Source organism: Cyanistes caeruleus, chromosome Z (genome assembly GCF_971803275.1).
Source record: "Cyanistes caeruleus chromosome Z, bCyaCae1.hap1.1, whole genome shotgun sequence".
Lineage (NCBI taxonomy): Eukaryota > Metazoa > Chordata > Aves > Passeriformes > Paridae > Cyanistes > Cyanistes caeruleus.
In genome coordinates this window covers 26,645,218-26,655,519 of record NC_141732.1, presented here as the reverse complement: position 1 = coordinate 26,655,519, position 10,302 = coordinate 26,645,218, and the positions used below count along the sequence as shown (strand labels likewise).

Sequence of the window (10,302 nt, the reverse complement as noted above, 5' to 3'; positions counted from 1 at the left end):
GCAGGTATTTCACTGAAATTTTAGTGTACAGTAGTAACTCTGTATTTTTACAAGGACTTCAACAATATAAATACGTTGTAGGCTATTTAGTTGTGGTTTTCCCACATTTTTTTCTGAAATGTGGCATACATAAAAATACTATTGCCATGTTCCACAAAATTTATAATGTCTTGTTCCTTATCATCAGAAACATCTGTTAGATACTTCAACTAGGTATTGATCTTCTATTGATCTTCTTTTTCTAATTATGCCTTCCTTACAACCTGGATGACTGCATCAGTAATTTGACCTCAAGCAGAAGTAATTTGGAAAGTACTTTTGATTGGTTGCAATACGCAAAAATGTTTTCAATTATTCTTTTAGAATAATTGAATAATTATTCTAAAATTAATAATTCTTTTAGAGTCCCTTGAGATACTGTCTGCTATCCAACAACTCTTAAAACTGTGCATGTTTGTTAATTTAAGGACACCCCATGTGGAAAACCCCGTGAAAGATAATTTGAGGTGTCACATATATATCTGGTGAAATTATCAGTGTATATGATCACATAATTTCAAATACTTTTGGTATAGCTTATCTTTAAGGCAGTGTGAGGCTCAGATAAGTCGTAAAAGAAGAAATACAACATTGCAATATATGGGGCAGAGTGATTTTTATAAGTGCACAAGATTTTTGTTTACTTAACCTGGGCATTTCAGGTCAGCAACAGAACCTGGGGTTTCTCCATAAGTTACAGTGAATAGGACTCATTATTGCTAGTCTCATCAGGACTACCATTTGCCAAAGCAAATCAATAATTGTTAGCAAAAGGACAGAAATTATGTAACAGAGGTGGGTGGGTAGAGATTCTTGATTGCCTTTAATGATGCTCTGGTGAACAAAAAAGGACTTTTAAAAATTTGAGTATCTAATTATTGATTTGAAACTGGGAACAACAAAGAGCTGTGGATTAATTCAATTATTCAGCTGTAGATTAATATAATTAATTATTAAATAATTTAATTAACTTTATTAATTTTAATCAACCATTGATAATTTATTATTATTAATATTTATTATGATACATGTTTTAAAGTGAAAGCTATAAATATTTTTGACTACTGTATGCAAACATGACTTTTAGCCATTTCAGAATAAGTGAGCCACACTGCACTTATTAAAGGTATATTTAACAGACTACAGAGAAATCAGATTTAGCTGATAAGAATTAAATTTTTATATCAATTTCTCCCTGGTCTTTTCTTTTAAATTGCTATTTAATCGTCACACCTCTTAAAGAGGATAAAAGAAGTGATACTGATGATTGCATACAAATAGAAAAGATTATTGTTTGTTAATGAATCGTTAATATACTGCATTCATTGCCTAGCTAACTTGTAAACATTCCCTTTTTCTTAAGTTTTTGTCTTTGAACTTCTGAACAATTTTGAGTTTTACTTTAAGGATTGCATTTTGAGAAGGCTGGTAAACAGTCTAAATATCTGAAAAGTCAGGCCCTACTTTTATATTTGAGTATCAAAAGTCATACATAATGACAAGAGGATTTTCAAACTTTTGGCCAAATCTTCAAGCACCATGTTTAATCAGGTAAGCCTCTTTGAGTTTGGACAAGAAATGCTTATTAGCATGTAGGCACCTGAGTCTTTCCACTGAACACAAAAGAGAAGACACAAATAATTTTAGTGTGTAAATTTTTTACTGTTTATATTATTTAAAGTTGTGATTCATAAAGAGTTTGCAAATAAAGTCAAAATACAGAATATGTACCAAATAGTTATCCATACATTCTGTACTAATTCGCTGTCCATACATACAGAAGTTGTGAATGTCCATTACTGCAAATATTTAAAGACAGTTTGGATGGGATTTTAACAACCTTATCATTATCTTGAATATTTTTGACAGTTTTCTTCCTTCACTTACTTAAGATGCAGCCAGAATTCAAGTACTCTATAGAAAGCATATGATATAGCAATAGACCAAACGCCCTGATAGTGGTCACTAGTGGTCAAAGAGTAGGAAAAAAGAACAGGTGCTGTCAATCCCCTAGGGATTGAAATCTCCTGCAGTACACACATGAAGTATCTCATACTCTTTACCTTTGGGACTTAACAAATGTATAATTTTTTAACTCCTCTAGAACATTAGTACTGCACTACCCCTCAGCAGTAAGTTCCATAGCTCAATAACGGCTTGTGCAAAATACTCTTCTTTAGTTTGTTTAAATTAACTACTTTCTAGCTTTAGCTGATGACCCATGGATCTTTCATTGACACCAAAAATCCTTCCCTTTTAACCAGTCCCATCCTTTTCACGATCTATCAAACTCTTTATCACAATACCAACCATATTTTCCAGACTACATATTTAGTCCACATAATGTCTTTTTGCTCTAGAAGCTCGACCACCCTTCTGTATTGCTTTTCTTTTATCAAATCTTAATATATCCTTTGTAGGTAAGGAGTGGAGAGAATGGAATATAGATGCACATATAGCACTCTAATTATAAACTGCACCGAGTCCTTACAGTATAACCTAGTTTTCTGGTTTGTTCTCTACTCCTTTTCTAACAATTTTTACCACTAAATCTTTTTTTTTGCATAAGCACTAGCAAGTTTTGTTTCTACACCTCCCCATTGTGAATTCTAATATATAACAATGGCTTGCTGTGATTACAAGGCAATCTACATGCTATTTAAACATCTATGTTAATCCTTGTACCCTAAACACTTCTATGCATACATGTACTTCGAAGTCCAAGTAATGCATGACTATAAGAACAAAGATGCATAAATTATCATTTACATAGACTCTAAATGTCTGAAAAGTACTGTCTTGTCATGTTCCTGGTAGTGGCATTACACTTCATTGTAGTCTATAAGCAAGTATTTTCCTATATATTGAAAATTAATGCATTTTTTTTCCCCTCAGCATATGGCTCAGAGAGGCGACTAAAAGCCTGACATCTCAATTGAAACCCTTCCCATTGTCAGAGCTTTGACAAACTTATTCCCTCCTAGATTCCTTCAGTTGTGTTCACATGCAAGCTCCAATGTTCCCTTTTCCTTTTTATTAAAACACTGGCATGGTCTTTTGCTCTACCCAATTTTGGTTTTAAGAAATTAATATTTTGAGACTCATAGGTCCCTAATGGAATCAGTTGAAATTTGCCACTTTATAATATAATTCAAAGAATTGAAAATGATATCTCAAAGAAGCTTATTTTATGGAGAGTTTACAGTTTCCTCTTGAGCTTGGTGGGTTAGTTTTCTTTTCTTCTTTATGATGCAGTATTTGAACTGGGACATCAAACCCTTTTGTTTACCTGGTTGCCAGCTCAGTGCTTACACAGAAACAGAAGACAGCACACTTTTTAATGTATGTCCCAAGGGGCTAATTCTCATTAAAACAAACCACATCATACATCTCTGTGTAACTGGGGCAGAAATCTACTTTTTGACTGTGCACACTCTTACTAAGATTGATTGTTTGAACAAGCTGGAAGCATGCTGCAGATGAAAACTGATGGCATAACAGCCATTCAGATGAAGAAACCCTGGAGAAGTCTGGGAACTGAGCAGGTCAGCTTTGCTCTCAGCCATAGCATTTGGAAGAATAGGTGGTTGTCACTGTACAACAGTGAAGAGGTTATAGCTTCCCTAAAATAAGAGGGATGTGCCCCTCCAGAAGAGGTGATAACAGATGCTGATTTCTAAGCAATGCTTTCTATCTCTGTGAGCAGTATGTTTCCATGGGAATTACTATTTTCTTTTGTAGCATATATTTGCCCTGGGTTTTGCAAACCGTTTGTTTTGCGATATTTTTGAAGCCTTTTGTGGCTGGTAAAATCCTTATGCCTTCTTCACACATACTATTCTTTTCCTGATTTTTATTATTTCTGCAGAGGTCTCATCATTTTTTGAAATGTTCAAATAAGCTTAAATACTAAAATTTTATCTTTTTTGTAACCTATGAAAGTTTGTTTAGATTTCTTCTTGCAAAGGATAATAAATTACCACTCATAATTAAGGACCAGAAGAAACATGGCTGCTTTACACAGGATTACTTTTGAGCAAGCTAGATTGTACTGGTTATACTGGAAGAAATACTGTATACTTTGAAAAGGAGAGGAAAAATTTTAGAGCACTAAACATTTAGGTCAGATGCCACACACCCACATTTTGGCAATATTTGCTATGAGTTTTGAATATTTTGTGTTCAATTTTCATCCTGACTTATTTTAATTTTGGAGTTTTCTTATTTTTCTATTGAAAAGAATCTGAAGACAGCCCAACAGCCAACACCTCTCTATTTGTGTCTTGAGTAGAGATCTGGTATGGTGTTATAGTTACTGTGCTGCTCTCAGCTTTAGTTACTTTTGTAAAACTTTTAGTTTTCAGTTTTATATACTTTGAGTGGTAATTTACTTCTGACAACAGTTACATTTCTGTGCCTAAACAGACAGAGCCAAGACAGTGTAATATGCAGACCTACTCTAGTACACAAACTGTTTTCTGTCACCAAATACTCCTAGAAGCAGCCTTTTCTAGGTCTGTACTCACAGCCACATAATTGTCACAGTCACCAAAAATGGTAAAAACATTACTTTATGGGGGGAAAAATAGAAAAAATGGTGACACAGATGCAAATCTTTCTTGCTTCTTCTGTATCTCGTCATTGCATCATAGGCTCATTTTACTAATGCTTAGAACAAGACTGAGAAAAACAAGAGGAAAAGATATGAGGAATCTTCTTACTGTCAGTGTTACAACAGCTCACAGTAAACTCTTGAAAGTAGGAAGATAATCTAATTAAGATATAGAAGGCAATCTGTGGGAATTGTGTCACTTCTCATGCAGTTATTTTCTTTCATCCAGAGCTATGATATTCATTTGAATATTAGATCAAAGGACCTGAAGAATTTTTTTCATTATTATTTTTCAGCTTTGATAGTAGTATTTCCTACTTTTTACAGATCTCTTCTGCAAAAGCAGCCTTTACCAACTATGGTTAGTTTCTTTTGAAAACATTTATTTTCTGTCTCCAAAATAAAGATATCCCACTCCCTGATACAAAAAGACAGCTATTGAGCACATGTCCATTGATAAGATATTTTTATCTACTTATATTATAGTCAAAATATACTCTTCTAGTATGCAATATCTAAGCAGATATCTGCTTCCCCTGAGTTTTTGGTTCTTCTCTGGTTTTTGATGAGCAGTGCAAGCTGCATCTTCTGCCTTGGTGCTGTCCTGAATTGCAGAAGATGCTTGTCCTTCTTACTCGGTGGGACTCTTTCTCGCTTGTCCATATCTTGATCACATGGGCTATAGCCCAAAAAGCAGAAAGTGGAAGAGGCTGAGATTAGCAAGAGTGAACTCAAGGTTTGAAATGCGTTTAGCAGGCAGGTGATGGGGAAATGGCACAGCCCCCAATTCACTGTTCCACCCAAACCCACCCATTGCCTACAAGACGTTCATAGCTCTCCACAGGTCAAGAGGAAAAAACAAAAGCAATCATGAAATATACTTTAAGAAACGCACTGCCAAGGACATCAGATATCATCAGAACAAAAAAAAACCTAAAAAACCCAACCAAACCAAAAATATTTAAGCAAGCATATATATAAATAAACTGTGCATAAGACAGTCTAGAAGAGCCTGTTTCCTTCAGATTTACAACCCAGTGATAAGAAATATACTAGCAAATTGGAAATTACTTTGCTATTTTAACTGCAATTAAAAAAATCAATGACAAAGTACCATTTTAGACACCAATAATATTACTCAGCAGCTCTAGTGTATTGCACTATCAGATACTGAGAGATCTGAGGCAGATTCTCTATCTTTTCCGCAGTCAGGAGACAAGTCTCTTTGTATTCTTCACTTACTTAAATTGAGTACATTCTGCCCCTTGTTGAACTTCTCACATTCAAAACCCCCACCTTTTTCCATTATGTCAATGACAGAGTTGTTCTCTTTAGTTAGACCAATCACCCCCCCATCCCCACCCCTTCCCTTTAAAGGACAGTTGCAAATATGTTTTACCTGTTGTTGCATTTTAAATTAGAAAACCTAAATGGCTTCCAACAATGGTGCAATATAAAGCTAAATAGATGTCTCTCAGTATGTTTCCTCAGGATGAGTCATCTAAATTGTTAAAACAGCAGTGACATACACAAGCAAGAGTACTAATGCCCTTGTTGGTGACAATTCAATAAAACAAGCAAATTAGACACTATGGGGTAAGTGAAGTGTTATATATTTCCTTTTCCTTTTAGGCATTTTTTTAGAAATTTGATGAGTATCTCCCCTTTCATTTCATTTCATTAAACTGACTATAATTATTTTGACTCCAAAACTTCAAGTATTGGGTTGGTATTTGCAGACAGACATATGATCAGAGGAGTCTGTAATTTAGCTTTATAGGACAGTTATTCCCTCTCAGTGTTTGTACAAAACTATTCTGGTAGCATGGGTCTAGAAAAATCTAAGCAAGGAACCAGTGTAAGCTGTAGAAACACATAGACTTGACACAGGCCTTCCACTGCACTAATCTCACCTTTCACTAATGATTTGGCCAGATGCCTACTGCATCTAATAAACAGTTAGGTTGAAAAGGTTTTCCTGGGTTTGCTCTGCTTTGAAGTGCTTCCTTTTCACTCATTTCCTCTGTGCATGTGTGCTTACACACGTGCCCCTGCCAGCTTCTGAGCTGAGTGGCTGATTTCAGTCCAAGTTAGTCTGAATACGGATGGCAAATGTTTCTTTTGGTGACTCACAACTCCCTTCTTCCGTACAGCCCCATAACTGGGAAAAAAAAAAAAGTGGCTGATGTTGCTGGTTTAGCTCCCAGGTAACCCCTCTTGCTGGGATGGTTTAAATGTGCACTTGTTCCCTGAGCTTGTTTAATGCCCCAGGCTGTCCTTGCCAGCAGCTGAACTAGCACTACTAGTCTTGAATGAGTAGTAAGGAATTGTATAAAAGAATGGAGGGCAGCTGCTAATATTCTAAATTTCTGCAGCGTTAATGAAAACAGGCAGTCTGTATCTGAGGATACAGACCCTTTTAGTGCTCTGAACAGAGGCAACAGCACCACATGTGAACACTTCTCACTGGACATAAGAAGTGAAAAAACCCACTTTGTTTCTCAGCCTAGGTATCAATATGAGGTTTTATCTATTCTGAGTTTCAATACTCAAATTGTTGTTAGCCTGTTAGAACATTCTCTTAGGTGCATTCCAACTAGAAAACAGAACCTGAATTATCTTGGTAAATGGGCTGGAAATTATGCTAAAGACTTTATGGAAAATTCAAAAAAATAATAATTGTTTCTTTTATATCTGCTTAGAAATTCTGCTGAAAGTTTTCTCAAATACAGAGTTATGTGGAACGTCAGATCCAAGTGAGATTCTCTGTTGTCACCTCTGGCAATGAAGTGGTAAGGACTGACAAACAGAGCAGCAATCAGAGCTTACACTTAACACATTTCTTCCAAATACTAAGGATGCACTGGATGCTTCCTTCCTAGGTCTTGCAGCTATTCTCAGCCATGTAGAGAGGAAGCCAGAAAGAACCAACAATGGTCTGGATCCTGCATTGGCTGACTCCAAAGGGTAAGTATTGCCTTGCTTGATTTCTGCAATTCTAAGGGATGTTTTTTACCATGGCCATTACCCATTCTTTAGAAACTGAAACACTGTATGTGCCTCACCAACACGTGAATGCCCAAGTATGAATTTACATTTCATAGGCAAAATGGCTTTCTGGATTCCCTTTTCTTACAGATCTATATGATATTTATACAATGCCGAGAGAGTTTGGAGACAAATTAGGAAAAGACCCTCCAACCTCTCCTATTGCAAGAGCACTTCTGACTCAGTGTGACAGCTGCCAGAATCTTGGAGGCAGGGCTGGAGCTCTGGGTGTTTGATTCTTCCCATGTTCAAGCAGACAGGACTGTGTGCACGCTCGTGAAGAAAAGAAATACAGAGAATAGCCTAACCAAATTGCGAATTTTTTCTTCTGTTAGGAATACCCTGAAAGACTCTGGGTTTTGCACATTTATTCCATCAAAAATAAACATATTCCAAAGGATAAAGTGATTCTAAGGTTCTCAGGCCATGGTCTTTATGGGAAATCACTGGTTAGCAAATCTTGTTTCAAGGAAGTTAATAGGAGATTCCAACATTCCTACCAAAACATAACAAAGGAAAGTTTCTTGTCTTCATGGTCAAAAAGGTGACATAACAAAGAAATCCTTTTTCAAAGGTGTATTTTTAGGGGAAGAACAATAAGGCAGTGAGGCTGTCATTGCCACTGTAATAATGAAGTAATTGGGTTTGAAAGAAAAGGTTCAGATCTAGAGAAACCACACATAGCTTTTGGCTCAAACTTTCCAGTACACCCAAAATTGCTTTAAGTTCCCTGATGATAAGAACAATTGTAAATCAACATTGAGGTGATTAATAATAACCACTATGCTCTATATTTGCATAATTCTACCATCTGACTTTTTTGTGTTGTTATCTTTTTGTTTGTTTTGTGATGAAGGAATCTTACCAGGCTACACAGCATATGAAATGAGCTTTCAGACTGCAGTATATTCATCACTCCAGAGTGGTAGAGGCTTGGCACACACCCAGGCTGGAAGTTCAGTGAATGACAGGCTCCATGTATGACCACAGCTGCCATTGAATGTGTTACCTAAGGGAAAAAAAGCAGTTGTGAACCCCTAGTTTATAGTGTGCTAATGCTATCAGGCTATGTGTCTGCAAAACACTTTCTTTTCTGTTTCCAAAAGAAAGAAATACAGTGCACAGGCACTTAATAGCAGCCTTTTGACATATCCTACACAGTGACAAGCATTAGTTTCTAATAGGTTACCCCACAGTGACAAAGAGAAAAATTTCCTTGTTTTTATCATTATGGAAGAATCTGTATCGCAGGGTTTGACAGGACATAAGTTCACACATTATTTATCCCACTATAATTTCTGATGTTGACAGTAAGTTTGGATATGGTAATAGAAGTTAAGGTTTTATTTTTCTCCTCTTAGATTGAGTCTGAAATATTTACAGAGTCAGGAGAGATCTTGATTTCTGGTAAACTATTCAGCATGCCTCTAATTGCATTCAGTTTTAGTATCAGGTCAGCTCACAAAGGAACACTGCACTTTGATTTAGCAAAATGAATGCTGGTAGATGGCCAGAATTTGAATTTTGTGAAATATCATTAGTTATCCTCAGAAGTGCTGTCTTTGTGCTATTCTGAGGTCTGAATATTTAGATGAATTAGAAGGAGATCTCAATTTGCCAAAAGACTATGCAGCTGGAGAGTGAGACGTGCTCATCATTGCCAAAAGACAGAGCAAAGCATAGCTCTTTATATAATAACATGAGGTTTTAATGAGATGTAGAGAGTTTGGTGATAACCTTTTCTAGAATGGATGCTATCAGCTCAACTTGTGACAATAAAGCAACTGATGGCAACTTCCAGAAGCTATATGGGCTGCCTTGAGTATATCATCATTAGACTTATCGACCGTAAGCATTTTGATTGGAAGCAGTGATGTGCACACTGTTGACTCACAGTGGACTGAGTATGTTAGGCTTGCATTATGGCTGCTGTCTGTGACATCCAGTCAGGCCTTGACTATGCTGAGGAGATAGACTATTGGACAGACAACAGTTTCCAGCACCTTCTGTGTAATTTTAATAAATGCCTTTATAAAGAGAAAATTACAACTATAGATGAGTCAGCCAGTCTTCCTGACCCCCAAGTACTCCTGAAAGAATAGATCTCAGAATAGATCTTCTGTATCAGCAGAACAGATCACCAGACCTTCCCAAAGGTCTGCATATTCATTTCAGTGATACTATGGGACATGGTTGCCCAGCATCTGTAGGGCCAGGAGGCAGACAGGCAGTACAGGATATCCAGTACTTGCTATAGTCGAGCACAGAGACGGGAACAAATAGTTACCAAATTGGATAGCTGGAAAGTTATGGGCAGATGGAGGATTATGTTCTGTTTGTGGATGTTTTTTCTCCCCAGGGAAACAGCAATTCTCTGTGCCTAGCATGGTATGAACATAGAACTCATCCCAGACCAAGGAGATCACTCAAGCAAATGACAGCTCTGTAGTGAGAAATCTCTGAGACATAAGAAGCAAACTTTCTAGCCCTGGAATTATGCAAATGTTCAGCCAACTGATGAGAAAGGTCAAGGTCTCAGAAGTCAGAAGTCACCAGCTGGGCTTGCCTTGAATCTGCCAAATCATGTTTCCCCACTACTCAGC

At 36.6% G+C, this 10,302-nt stretch overlaps 1 long non-coding RNA gene across 1 annotated transcript; it reads right to left on the bottom strand.

Moving 5' to 3' along the window:
- Nucleotides 1–5,100: 5,100 nt before the first annotated feature.
- On the bottom strand, nucleotides 5,101–9,586 carry LOC147648242 (uncharacterized). The gene is made up of 2 exons (XR_015280426.1): nucleotides 9,437–9,586; nucleotides 5,101–8,708 (listed from the first exon to the last, which is right to left on the bottom strand). It is a non-coding gene; the product is annotated as an uncharacterized LOC147648242 (long non-coding RNA).
- Nucleotides 9,587–10,302: the final 716 nt, after the last annotated feature.